Here is a 14,988-nt window from a genome sequence, read left to right as displayed (position 1 = left end):
TGTAGAATCCTTGTTAATTAGGCCAGGGTTGTCTGTACAAGACAAGATCTGTTTCAATCTAGCCTCTATTTTGCTGACCTGTTGCCTCAGTTTCTTTAACTGAGTGTGTGGATAATAACACCTACCCCTCAGTGTTGTTAAGGAGAGGATATATGTAAAGTGCTTAGCACAGTGCTTGGTACATAGGAGTTTAATAAATGCTTGCTTCCTTAAGAAATATTGGTAAATTGGAAGTGATTCGAAGTGGAAAAATGGCAGAGCTACCATGGAAAAACTCCAACAGTTCTTGCCCTCAAGGAGGTGGTTTTCTGTAGATGAGACCCTCCAAGCCCAAGCCCAGAAGTGGAAAGCCCAAGATGGAGGATGAGAAGGTGCTGTCAGAGAGCAATCCAGACCTCCTTCTCTTCCACCCCCTGGGAGGATTCCCAAGCCCAAACTAAGGACTAGCTCTGGAAGCTGGCTTGACTGGCTTGTTCAGGGCCTTCTGGGGCCCTTCATCCAATTAAGGCTGCATTCTGCTTGGGAGTTAGTTTGGTATAATTTCTTTGCCAGGGCCTGTACATCAATTCACAAGAGGCATTGTTCCAGCTTTATCATTCAGTGCAAACATCTTTTGTGGCTAACCTGACATTTGCCACTATTTATGGAATCAAATCAGAAGGGGTTTTCCCATCTCCAATCTTGCCAGCACCAGAGCACCCATTTGCTTTTCTAGCACTCTTACTATCCCCCTTCTTCATCCAGGGGATTTAGGTTCCCAGCTGCTGAAGAAAGGTTAGATTTTCAGAAACAGAAGTTTTACATTTCAGTCATATAGATTATAATGAGCACAAGTCAAGCAGAAGAAACTTCAAAGGGGGAATGGGCAGATCCAGCACAAGCCTGTGGGGACACCAATTATTTTCTGGCTCAGCCTTCCCCTGGAGCTGAGGAGAAGCACCTGGATGCAAATCTCAAAGCCAGTCTCTTGTCCTTCTGAATTGCCCTCCAGGTGTGGAATTGCTGCTCTGCTCCTCCAGGAAGATCCAAAAGACTTCAGCAGGGCCAGTTCCTAGCTTCTCTGGGACTTCTCTGGCTAGAACACAACAGCCCTGCTGCTTGTTAACCCCCAATAGCTCTTTGCTCCCAGACTTTCAGACTGTCTCCAGCCTCTGATGGCAAAGGTCCTGGTTACAATTGTTTCACAATCTCAAAGAACAACAAATCTGCCTCCCTCTCTTATTCCCAAATCCAGATAGGATAGCCAGCTTTACCCATCAGCAGTATGGGCTAGCTGCAAATAAGGGGAAAATGTAAGTTACCCAATAAGTTTGCCAACAAGTATTTCTTTAGATTAACGAGCTGGCAAATCTAATCACCAGATAGCACAGAAGAAACTGGGAAATATCACTAATCATGTGGGCGCTGAAAGAATGACAACTTTTCACTTTTGGAAACAGAAAAAAACTTTTTTTTTTTTAAAACCCCATCAAACTCAGCAACATCATCTCTCCCCTTCCCCCCCACCAGTACAATAAACTCCAAAGTATAGATCAAAACTCCCCAACAACAATCTAAATCCCGTTTGAAGTAGATCACTGAGGCCCAAAAACATGTGTTCAATATCACCAGAATCTGGTCACTCTGCGTTCAGTATCTCCTTTGCTTCAGTTTTGGCTTATAGGTTGCCTGAAAAGGTAAAATGTTACAGCATAAGTGAAAGATATGTGTCCATTTGATATACTGGAAAAACCATCCACAAACTGCAATATTTTAGGTGGTGTGTATGTATATTTTAATCCAGCTATTCATTCTCTTCTGCCTATAAATCTCTTTTCTACCTATATATCTCTTTTCTACTTATAAATCCCTTTTTTTATCTGAAAATCTCTTTTCTATTATAAATCAGTTTAATTATTATAAATCTCTTTTCTACCTATAAATTGCTTTTCTTCCTATAAATCTCTTTTCTACCTATAAATCACTTTTCTTGCTATAGAGCTCTTTGCTACCTATATATCACTCTTCTTCCTATAAATCACTTTCTACCTATACACATTTCTACTACAAATCTATCTTTTCACTTATCTATCCATCATTATCTTTTTAACTATGCATCAAGTGTATCTATTCAATCTATTTGTGTATCCTATCTATCCCATCCATCCATCACCAGTTATCTATGTATCTAGTCTATTAGTCTATTTGTCCACTCATCCCTTCTTCTATTCCCATACTACTCCCTTTGCTGTCAGGATCCAACTGAGTTGTTGTGGCGAGATCATCACCTTTAAGTCAGAAAAGCTTGGGTGTTCTCCGGCGTGTCACAATGAGCATCACACAATGAAGTCTCCATGGCCAAGGTAAGCAAGGAAACTGCTCATCATCTGAGGATTGTGCCAGGCTTTAATGGGAGGTTTTCTTTTAAAAATATTTTTTGAGAAACCTATTTATTTTAGAAAACATATGAAGGGGCAATTATCAACACTGAGCCTTGTAAAACCTCCTGTTCCATCATTCCCCCTCCTTCCTTCCACCTTCTTCCCTAGATGACCGGTAATTACATGTTAAATATGTGAAAATATATGATAAATCCAATGTATAGAAAATATTTATGCAATTATCTTGCTTATGCAGAGATTTTCTTCCTACTTTTTTTTTGTTGACATCATTTTCTGCAATAATATATAACCTTTGAGGGCAAGACCATTTTGTTTTTATCTTTATGTCTCCAGGGTGTAGTGTAACATATGACACATAGCAAGTCTGTAATATATGTTTGGTCCTTGTTTATTTGTGCTTTGCTGATGGAGTAGTCTAAGGCTGATGGATGAGGTCGGCTACCAAATGAATGATACGGTCACAAAAGACACATTGACCAGAATCTGGGGACATGAGTAGAAGCTGCCAGCGGGAAAAGAAGCTAAGCCCACATATTTCTCTTGGGATGGAGCCTAGGGCCACGGGTAAGTCCCCGGCCCTCTTCATCAGGTACCTTCCATCTTGGAAAATTTGGAAAATACCCCTTTGAACGATGCAGATCTTGGATCCCTTTGTTAATTAGGCCAGGGTTGTCTGTACAAGACAAGTCCAATCTTATACCAAGGTTATCATGTTAGATCCATAGGATAGTAAGTCTGGAAGAGGTCACAAGCAACATGCCCTGAGAACTACATCTGCTTAATACACCAATAAATCAAATGTTGCAACAACTGGGGGAAGAGATTGAAGCTCACATTAAACAGAAGCATTTGCTTTGAGAAATTGTAGGGTAAAGACCCTTTTCAATGAAATCAAACGATATGTTCCAATCGTCAGGCAGCCGAGTCCCCTGAATAAATCCAACGAATTTAAATCGAGGGCTAAGAACAGGCCAGGATGTCTCCCTTTTAGGGAGAGTGAATTGAAGGGGAGTGGGTCTGGAGCTGCTGAGGTTAGAGGGAGGTATGGCCCTAATCCAGGTTGTGGAGAAACCCTGGCAAATATTTCTCCTACCAGGCTTTCCAAAAAGAAAAAAAGGTGATAGGGACATTCTATCCTTAAGAAAGTGCTTTGTACAATGCCTGGTAATCATCATCTTCATCATCCCCATTCCAGGCCCCAGCACCCTCACCATCTCAGCTAGCCCAGCGCTCCCCAGATGCTACCTCCCATGCTAAACTTTGCATTTATCTCAGTTGGATCCTCCTCTCAAACTTGGAAGTGAGGGTATTCTTTTTTCTCCCTTTTAAAAATGAGGCAGCTGGGCAACCTCTCCCTGGGTGACAAGGCCAGTGAGCCTGAGGCCACATCTGGCTTCAGGCCTGGGATCTGTCTCCTGCACTGGGCATCTGATGACTGCTTGGTGACTAAGAACCAAGAACATTACCACTGCCTCACTGGCTCAGACCTCCAACTTACCCCTCCCCTCAGTAACCTGTCTCTGCCCCGTGAAGCCCAAGGCTGTGCCATGGACACTGGAGCAGCTGCATCTCCTGGTAACCAATGCACAATGAAAGAAAAGCACTCAGCGCCTTCCCATGCCAGTATCACGGCAGCCGGGGAGCTCCTTCTCTGCTCAGTGAGCATGGGTAAGATTTACAGCCTTGGAGGCGGAAGGGGCTCTAAGCTGTTTGCAGAGACCTTCCTAAAAGGATACCAGGGTGACTCCCTACAATTATTTACCATTCATGCCGAGCTCCTTCTCTGCTCAGTGAGCATGGTTAAGATTTACAGCCTTGGAGGCGGAATAGGGCTCTAAGCTGTTTGCAGAGACCTTCCTAAAAGGATACTAGGGTGACTCCCTACAATTATTTACCATTCTTTCATGCTTCATGATTGTCCTGAGTAATGGAATTTTTGAGTTTGCAGACTAAGAGGGTTAGAGCTTGGTGCTGTGGGATGCAAAGCCTCCCTTTGTGTGTCTGTGTGTGCCTTACATCCCAGGGAGTGCATTCTGTGGATCTATGAGAAATTATTCTGTCTGTATTAATAAATACAGCCAGGCTTTTAAAGAAGTAATTGGCAAAAGAGAAGCAACAAGTGCCTCTGGCATTGCCCACAGAATTAGAACTGGTTCTTCACCAGCTTCAAGGTGGAAGCTGAGAGTTCTGTATGGGTTCCTCATAGAACCACAGCTCAAGTAACCAAGGGGGAGACTCAGCCAGGTCTATCCCTCCTTCAGTTTCCCAAGGAACTCAGAGCAACCTCAGGTTGGAAAGAGGGGACCAACAGAGTGACCTCAAAGAATGGAGACATTTTCAGGATCGGAGAGTGCCTAGTGCAGAGGTTCTAAACCTGGGATATATCGGGTTGATTTTCAAAATGAATTGTAATAAAATGAATTGTAATAATGAATGTCGAAAACTATCTTTACCTGTATTTGGAAAAAAATAAAATACTATTGAGAAAAAAACATATTTTAAAACTGAATTTCAGTAAGACTGATTCCCTTGTTATCCTGGTCCTTTATTTTAAGCATTTAAAAACGACTATTCCTAGAAGAGGCAGTCACCAGACTGTCAAAAAAGTCCATGATCCAAAAAAGTTAAGAAAGAAAGGATGTTAAAAAGAAGACAGGACTCGACTTTAGACTCTGTCTACTATTGTGTGCCTGTAGTTGTCTATATTTGAAACAACAATTGTTAGTCTTAAAAATGAAAAGGGAGAACTTACCACTAATGAAGAGGAAATTATAACAATATTTAGGAGCTAATTGGCCCAACTTTACAGCAATAAATTCGATAACTTAAATGAAATGGAAGAATACCTTCAAAAATAGGCTTGCCCAGATTAACAGAGGAAGAAGTAAATAGTCTAAATAGTCACATTTCAGAAACAGCAATAGAAGAATCTATTAACCAACTGCTAAGAAAAAATAATCCCCAGGACCAGATGGATTTACATGTGAATTCTACCAAAATTTAAAGAACAACTAACTCCAATACTGTATAAACTCTTTGAAAAAATAGGGATTGAAGGAGTCCTACCAAATTCCTTTTATGACACAGACATGGTACTGATACCTAAACCAGGTAGTCTGAAAACAGAGAAACAAAATTATAGACCAATCTCCCTAATGATGATAAAATCTTAAATAAAATATCAAAAAGACTACAGAAAACCATCCCCAGGATAATAAACCATGGCCAAGTGGGATTTATACCAGGAATGAAGGGCTGGTTCAATTATTAGGAAAACTATTTGTATAATCAACTATATCAATAACCAAATTAACAGAAACCATCTCAATAGATGAAGAAAAACCATTTCATAAAATCCAACATCCATACCTACTAAAAACGCTTCAGAGTATAGGAATAAATGGACTATTCCTTAAAATAATGATTATAAATTTAAAAGTGTCAGTAAAAATCATATGTAATGGTGATACACTGTAACCTTTCCCAGTAAGATAAGGAGTGAAACAACGGTTGCTCACTATCACCATTACTAATAAGACCCCAGAGAGATTCAAGGAATTAGAGTAGGTAAAGAGGAAATAAAACTATCACTCTTTGCAGATGACATGATGGTATACTTAGAGAACCCCAAAGACTCTGCTAAAAAGCTCTTAGAATAAATTCAGAACTTTAGCAAAGTTTCAAGATACAAAATAAATCCACCTAAATCTGCAGCATTTTTATACATTACCAACACAATCCATCAGCAAGAGATACAAAGAGAAATTCCACTCCAAACAAATGTTGAGAGTATAAAGTATTTGGGAATCCATCTACCAAAGAATAGTCAGGAATTATATGAGAAAAATTACAAAACACTTGCCACAAAAATAAAGTCAGATTTACATAATTGGAAAGACATTCAGTGCTCTTGGATAAGCAGAGCGAATATTATCAAGATGACAATACTCTCTAAATTAATCTATTTATTTAGTGCTACACCAATCAGAAACTATTTTAATGACCTAGAAAAAATAACAACATTCATAGGAAAGAACAAAAAATCGATAATTGCAAGGGAAGTAATGAAAAAAAAAAATCAAATGAAGGTAGCCTAGCTGTACCTGATCTAAACTATATTATAAAGCATTAGTCACCAAAACCATTGGGTGTTGGCTAAGAAATAGACAAGTTGATCAGTGGAATAGGTCAGCTTCACAGGGCAAGATATTGAATAAAAATAGCTATCTAGTTTTTGACAAACCCAAAGATCCCCAATTTTGGAGTAAGAATTCATTATTTGACAGAAACTGCTGGGAAAACTGGACATTAGTATGGCAGAAACTAGGCATGGACCCACACTTAACACCAATTACTGAGAAAAGATCAAAATGGGTCCATGATTTAGGAATAAAGAATGAGATCATAAATGAATTAGAGGAACATAGGATAGTTTACCTCTCAGACTTGTGGAGGAAATATAGCTTGTGCAGATTAACAGAGGAAGAAGTAAGAAGTCTAAATAGTCCCATTTCAGAAAAAGAAATAGAACAACTTATTAACCAACACCCTAAGAAAAAATCGTCAGGGAGAGATGGATTGACATGTGAATTCTACCAAACATTTAAAGAACAACTAACTCTAATACTATATAAAAATTTGAAAAAAAAAAAAAAGGAATTGAATGAGGCCTACCAAATTCCTTTTAAGCCCCAGACATGGTACTGATACCTAAAACCAAGTAGACTGTAAGCTGAGAAATAAAACTAAAGACCAATTTCCTTCTTGAATATTGATGCTAAAATCTTAAATAAGATATTAGCAAAAATACTTCAAATAATCATCCCCAGAATAATAGATTATGATCAAGCAGGATTTATACCAGGATTGCTGGGTTGGTTTAATACTAGGAAAACTATTAGTATAATTGTCCATATTAATAATAAAATTAATAAAAACATATGATCATCTCAATAATTGCAGAAAAAGCATTTGATAAAATCCAACATCCATTCCTACAAAAAACACTTGAGAGTATAGGAATAAATGGACTATTCCTTGAAATAATAAAGAACATATATTTAAAACAGTCAGTAAATATCTTATGGAACTTTTCCGTGTAAGATAAGGAGTGAAACAAGGTTTCCCACTATCACCATTATTATTCAATATAGTACTAGAAACGCTAGCCTTGGCAAAAAGTGCTGAGAAGGAGATTCAAGGAATTAGAGTAGGAAATGAGGAAATCAAACTATCACTCTTTGCAGGTGACATAATGGTAAACTTAGAGAACGCCAAAGACTCTGCTAAAAAGCTATTAGAAATAATTCAGAACTTTAGCAAAATTGCAGGATATAAAATAGATCCACATAAATCCTCAGCATTTTTATACATTACCAACACAATCCAACAGCAAGAGATACAAAGAGAAATTCCATTCAAAATAACTGTTGATAGTATAAAATATTTGGGAATATATCTAACAAAGGAAAGTTAGGAATTATATGAGCAAAATTACGAAACACTTGCCACAAAAAGGAAGTCAGATTCAAATGATTAGAAAGACATTCAGTGCTTTTGGATAGGACAAGAGAATATAATGATGATGAAAATACTCCCTAAACTAATCTATTTATTTAGTGCTATACCAATCTGACTCCCAAGGAACTTTTTTTAAAGACCTAGAAAAAATAACAACAGAATTCATTTGGAACAACAAAAGTTCGAGAATTTCAAGGGAAGGAATGAAAAGAAATGAAGGTGGTCTAGCTGTCCAGCTGTACCTGATCTAGAACTATATTATAAAGCAACAGTCACCAAAACCATTTGATATTGCTTAAGAAATAGACTAGTTGTTCAGTGGATTAGGATACTTTCACAGGGCAAGATAGTGAATCAAAATAGCAATCTAATGTTTGACAAACCCAAAGATCCCAACTTTTGGCATAAGAATTCATTATTTGACAAAAACTGCTGGAAAAACTGGAAATTAGTAAGGCAGAAACTAGGCATGGACCCACACTTAACACCATATACAAAGATAAGATCAAAATTGGTCCATGATTTAGGCATATAGAATGAGATCATAAATAAATTAGAGGAACATAGGATAGTTTACCTCTCAGACTTATGGAGGAGGAAGAATTATGTGACCAAAGGAAATCAAGAGATCATAATTGATCACAAAATAGAAAATTTAGATTACATCAAATTAAAAAGTTTCCCCAACGGGGGTAAACTAATGCAAACAAGATTAGAAGGGAAGTAACAAATTGGAAAAACATTTTTTACAGTTAAAGGTTCTGATAAAGGCCGCATCTCCAAGATATACAGAGAATTGACGCTAATTTATAAGTAATCAAGCCATTCTCAAATTGAAAAATGGTGAAAGGATATGAACAGACAATATTCAGATGATGAAATCAAAACTATTTGCACTCACAAGTTCCAAATCACAAGTGTGAGATACCACTACACACCTGTCACATTTGTTAAGATGACAGGAAAAAACAATGATGAATGTTGGAGGGATTGTAAGAAAATTGGGAAAATGATGCATTGTTGGTGGAGTTGTGAAAGAATCCAACGATTCTGGAGAGCAATCTGGAATTATGCCCCAAAAGTTATCAAAATCTACAAATCCGTTGAGCCAGCAGTGCTACTACTCGGCTTATCTCCCAAGGGAATACTAAAGAAGGGAAAAGGACCTGTATGTGCCAAAATGTTTGTGGCAGCACTTTTTGTAGTGGCTAGAAACTGGAAAATGAACGGATGCCCATCAATTGGAGAATGGTTGGGTAAATTATGGTGTAAGAATGTTATGGAATATTATTGTTCTCTAAGAAATGACCAACAGGTGGAAAACAGAGAGGCTTGGAGAGACTTACATCAACTGATGCAGAGTCAAACGAGCAGAACTAGGAGATCTTTATACACTTCAACAATGATACTGTATGAGGATGTATTCTAATGGAAGTGTGTATCTTCAATATGGAGAAGAGCTAATCCAATTCCAATTCAGCAATGATGGACAGAATCAGCTACACCCAGAACCTGAACACTGGGATATGTAAACTGTGAGCATTTTTTTTGTTTTTTTGTTTTTTATTTTTCTTCACAGATTAATTTTACCTTCTGAATACAATTCTTCCTTTGCAATAACAACAACAATAAAACTTGGTTCTGCACATATATATTGTACTAAGAATATACTATAAGATATTTAATATGTATTGGAATGCCTGCCCTCTATTGGAGGGCATGGAGGGAAGTAGGGGAATAATTCAGAACAGAAAGGAGTAGAAGGGATAATGTTGTAAAGAAAAATTACCTATGCATATGTACTTTCAAAAAAAATGCTATAATTAAAAATCAATAAAAAATAAAAATAACTTGCTGGCATTTGTACTATTTTAAAATTATTTTATCATTTTGACTCTCACAACAACTTAGGCAATAGGGATTATTGTAAACAATGTTTCACTATTCAGAAAAACTGGGGCCAGATGTAAAATGACTTATTTAATTTCAAACATATAGTAAGTTTTGGAAGGTAAAATTAGACTCTAAGTCTTCCTGCCTTGAAGCCCCTGCCCTCTATCAGCTGTACCCATCTCACTTTCACCTTTTCTGGTGTTGTAATGGTTAAGTTGTCTGCTCCTAGAAGGGCAAGAAATTGGTCATGGCACTAGGAAAACTTAACAGTACTCATAGTAGGAATAATAATACTAATTGAAGTAAGAGTAGCAATAGTAGTAGTAATAGTAGTAGTATTAGTAGAAGTAGTAGTAGTAGTAGTAGTAGTAGTAGTAGTAGTAGTAGTAGTAGTAGTAATATTAGTAATTATAGTAATAGTAGTGAGAAAGGAGTAGTGGTAGTAGTAGGAGGTGGAGGAGTACAAGAAGTAGGAGTAGTCCTGAGTAGTAACAGTAATAGGAGGAGGAAAAAATAATAGTGATAAAAGTAGTAGGAAGAGTAGTAATGATAAAAGTATAGTAATGGTAGTAGTACTAATAATGATAGCAGTAGGAATAATAGTAGTAGAAGAAGTAGTAATAGCAATAGTAATAATAATAGGTGTAGCGAGCTGTTGTCTCCAGAAGCTGCTGGATCGCTCTCTGGGAAGAGATCTGCTGTGTCTACTCAAATCTCTCAGACAGATTCTTCTTCCTGTAGTGAACCGTTGTCTCCAGGCAGTTGCTGTTAACTCTTGTCCAGAGAAGTGACTTCCCTTCCTGCAGAGAGCCCCGTCAAGCCTGATGCAATGCAGAGTCTTTTTATTGAATCTCCTCCAGCTCTTATCCTTCTGCAGGCAGACTCACTTTCCAGGCCCACTGTTGCTTTTTATCCTCCCAGAGAATGGGCATGGGATAATGCAAGGGCTTCTGGGAAGAACCACCTCAGCCAATGAGCCTGCTCCTTCCATCAAGTCAACCTGAGTTCTCACCTTGTAATTGTCCAACCTGAATTCTCACCTTGTCACTATCCAGACAACCTGAGTTCTCACTTAGTAATCCTAACATCTCCCCCTTTCTTTTGATTCAGAACATAGGACAGTCATGACCTTGAAACATAAATCCATCAATATGGGAAGTATTACAGATAATTACATAAATTACATAAGCACATAGTAACATAGTAACATAACACATGCTAGAAGTATATGACAAATAACATAATCAAATAATCATAAATTGAAAATTTATAAATGTCCATAAGTCCATTGTCCATTAGTCTCATCTTGTATGAGGAAGTCCAATGATTCCTGCTGGTTTTTAAAGTTCTTTAACAGTCTTCTTATTATCCATGCTCTTTCAGTGTCAGATGTTTCTTAGATATTCTCCTTTATTTTGAGGTCTTTCTCTTTTTCTGTCTCTTTCTGATGGACAAGGCAAATATGACTCGTTGGCACCCATCTGATTCCTTCTCCTGCTGAAGAAATACAAGCAAACCCTCTCTCCCAGGCAGTTAACCTATCTAATTTCCTTCTATTTACCACTTTCTAAATCTCTTCACATCATCTGGCAATTACATTGGAATTGTTTGCACTGGACACAGCCCTGTTGGTTTAAAAGGCCTGTATTCTCCCCAAGTGTAATCCATTTTTGCAATCTGATTGCCTTTTGGCTCACTTATCAGGTAATCCCTTTCTGCCATGTGATTGCTTTTCTGCTGGTTGATCAAATCAGAGTCCTGACCTTCTAAAGGCTCTTTGGGTGTAACATCAGCTGCCATCATGCCCCAAGTCTTTTTTGCCTGGGGGCCCTGGACCTGGGCCCCTCATCCCATTTCTCTGAATTACTCTACACTCTGATGCCCAATGGAGTCCTCTGTTGCATTTTGGACATGGGGTTTTAGGGTCTTCTTTCACCCTGTCTTCTCACTGTATCTCCATACCTACACTGAGCTCTTAGATGCCCAATTTTTTCCACATTGAAAAACATCGCCGAGTTTCTCTAGAAGGCCCTTGCCAGGAGGGACCCTGCCTTTCCACATTCATCATTGTCCAGGTGTAAAAAGCATTTGTTCCCACTGTAGCACAGCGTCTTATGATCTCCTCTAAAGGAGCATCTTTGTCTAATCCCCATATAATTCTTTTGCAAATCTCATTGGCATTTTCTTTAGCCAGATGTCTGGTCATTATTTCTGTAGCTGCATTTTCTCCACTATACTAGTTACACTAGTAGTAGGAGTAGTAGGAATAGGAGTTGTTGTAGCAATAGTAATAGTAAAAGTGGTAGTAGAAATAATAGTAGTGGTAGTAAAAGGAGTATTAATAGGAATAGGAGCAATGATAATACTAGTAGCAGGAGGAAGAGATCTAGAAGGAATAATAACAGTAATAAGTGCGGGAGTAATTGTAGTAGTTGGGGAAAGAGTAATAGTAGTAATTGTAGGAGTAATACTAATAGGAGTAGGAAGAGGATTAATAGTAGAAGTATTATTAATAATAATAGGGGTAAGAGTATGAGTAATAATAGTAGTAGTAAGAGTAGTATCTGACATTTACACAGTGCTTCACAATCTCTCAAGTTCTATAGATCATCTCCTCTGATGCTACCCCTAAGGGTCAGAACAAGTCTTGTGGGAACAGCCATCTTTGGCTCCCATCCTTGGGCCAGGGAGACGCATGTCCTGTTATTTCAGGTTTGTTACCTGTGTTCCAGGCTTCAGGGAAGAAACGAGACCTTTCAACATTTTGGCTTCTGATATTGTCACCCCACCAACCACAAAGAGGATCTGGAGTGGATGATCACTGGGATGAGGGCAGCTCATCTGTAAAAGTCACCACAACAAGGACAGGGTCAGCCCTCAGACAAGAATGCCAGGTTAATGTTGCTACAAATGAACTATATAAAATCCAAGACAAAATATTAATGATCAAATACAGATCTTAAATTAGGAGGCAATGTTCCTAGATTTTCAGCTGTGGAATCATAATTTTAGAACTGGAAATGTAGTTTTCTAGTGGTCATGGAGCTCAAGTCTCTCATTTAACATGTGAGGAAATTGAGGCTCAGGGAGTTTAAAGTGATAATAAAAAGTCATGAAGGTAAGAAATAAACAGCAGAGCAAAATACCACTTGTTTAATGTTACTTTATTATAAGTGTCTTTTCCCTACCCCATCCCATCATTTTTGTTTTAAGAGTTAATATATTTAGCTATAGGTTAGAAGACTGGAGTATGGAAATATACACGCACATATATGCACAAACATACACACATATATAATGAACACTTAGAGGTAACATGATAGTATTAACAAGATCTGTTTGAATCTTGTCTCTGCCATTTATAACTTGTATGCACTTGAACAATATATTAACTCTACTAAACCTCCTTGAGTCTCAGTGACTTTCTCTGTAAAATATGGAAGTAGAAACCCTGAAATATTCCTGCCAGCTCAAAATCCATGATGCTGTGACTCTACTTGAAAACAAATAGTTCTCAGAGGCTTATTCTCTGTGGAGCCAACATGATTGTATCATTCCCATTTTATAGAGGAGGAAATTGAGGCAAACACAGATTAAGTGACTTGCCCAGAGTCCTACAGCTGGTGTTTGAAATCTCTTGCTGATTCAAGCGAGGTCCAACAGTGTTATCCACTGACCCAGCCAGCTGCCAATAATTTTAGAAAAACTCTTAATCTATATGTAATTGAATTCAACAAGCATTTATGAAACCTCTAATATGAGCAAGTCATCTTTTTTTCTGGGAACTAGGCATAGGATGAGGAAAAAAGAAAATAGTTTCCAAACTAAAATAATTTGCTTTTGTTTGTTTGTTTGTTTTTAAGTGGAGGCTCTCTATTTCCCAGATTATTTGTACTTCTAGTATATATAGGGCTAGTCAGCAACCTGGTCCTACCTTGATCTCCTATTAACACTGACTGCAGGAGGGAAGCTGCAGATAGATTATCTCTATATAGCTACTTTACCTTCATGAACATGTTAAATCCCGTTTTAAGTAGATCCCAAGGCCCGAAGATGCGTTCAATATCGCCAGCATCTGGTAACAACTGGTTCAGTATCTCCTCTGCTTCAGCAGTGGCTTATAGGATGCCTGAAAAGGTAAAATGTTACAGCATGAGTGAAAGATATGTGTCCAAATGATCTACTGGAATAACCATCCACAAATTAAAAAATTTTGGGGAGGCAGGGGAAGAGGGGAGGAAAGAGAAGTCAACAACTTCCCAAGACAGATAGAAAGCAACCATTTTAGCTTCTATAATCTTGAAGGATAAAATATAATAGTTTAGTACTGATGTGAAGGTAGTCTCAATCTTTGACAAAGGCCCTTGGTATCATGCTGATGAGGGCCTGAATGGAACTCTCTATCCAGTAATTTATTTACTGATTTACCTAACCCTCCATTGACTCATTCATTACCTATGTATAATTTAATGCAGCTATTCATTCTCTTCTGCCTATAAACCTCTTTTCTACTTATAAATCTCTTTTTTTCTTTTAAATCACTTTTTTTTACCTATATATATATATATATCTTTTCTACTTATGTATCGCTTTTTATCATATAAATCTCTTTTCTAACTATAAATCGCTTTTCTTCCTATAAATCTTTTCTACCTATAAACTTTTCTACTATAAATCTATCTTTTCACTTATCTACCCATCATTATCTATTTAACTATGCATCAAGTGTATCCATTTGATTTTTTTTGTTTATCCTTTCTATCCCATCTATCACCAGTTATCTATGTATCTAATCTATTAGTCTATTTGTCCACTCATCCATCCTTCTATTCACACTTCCTTTGCCCTTTGCTGTCAGGATCCAGCTGGGTTATTGGGGAGAGAACATCACCTTTAAGTCAGAAAACCTTGGGTGTTCTCAGGCGTGTCACAATGGGCATGACACAATGAGGTCTCCATGGAGAAGCTAAGCAAAGCAAATGCTCATCAGATGAGGATAGTGCTCAGCCTGTATGTGGAGTTTTTTCTTTTAAAAATTGCTTTAGGAAAGCTTTTTATTTACAAAACATATGAAGGAGTAAGTTTTTAACACTGACCCTTGCAAAACCTTCTCTTCCACCTTTTCCCCTCCTTCCTTCCACCTCTTCCCCTAGATGACAGGTAATTATATGTTAAATATGTGAAAATATATGCT

At 37.7% G+C, this 14,988-nt stretch overlaps 1 long non-coding RNA gene across 1 annotated transcript; it reads right to left on the bottom strand.

Annotated features, from left to right (window-relative positions):
• Nucleotides 1-1,473: 1,473 nt before the first annotated feature.
• On the bottom strand, nucleotides 1,474-14,642 carry LOC141560936 (uncharacterized). Its single transcript, XR_012487907.1, has 4 exons — nucleotides 14,250-14,642; nucleotides 13,799-13,923; nucleotides 12,516-12,635; nucleotides 1,474-1,668 (listed from the first exon to the last, which is right to left on the bottom strand). It is a non-coding gene; the product is annotated as an uncharacterized LOC141560936 (long non-coding RNA).
• Nucleotides 14,643-14,988: the final 346 nt, after the last annotated feature.

The sequence above is a fragment of the Sminthopsis crassicaudata genome, chromosome 3, assembly GCF_048593235.1.
Source record: "Sminthopsis crassicaudata isolate SCR6 chromosome 3, ASM4859323v1, whole genome shotgun sequence".
In the NCBI taxonomy this organism is placed as follows: Eukaryota; Metazoa; Chordata; class Mammalia; order Dasyuromorphia; family Dasyuridae; genus Sminthopsis; species Sminthopsis crassicaudata.
This window is presented reverse-complemented; position numbering and strand designations above follow the sequence as displayed.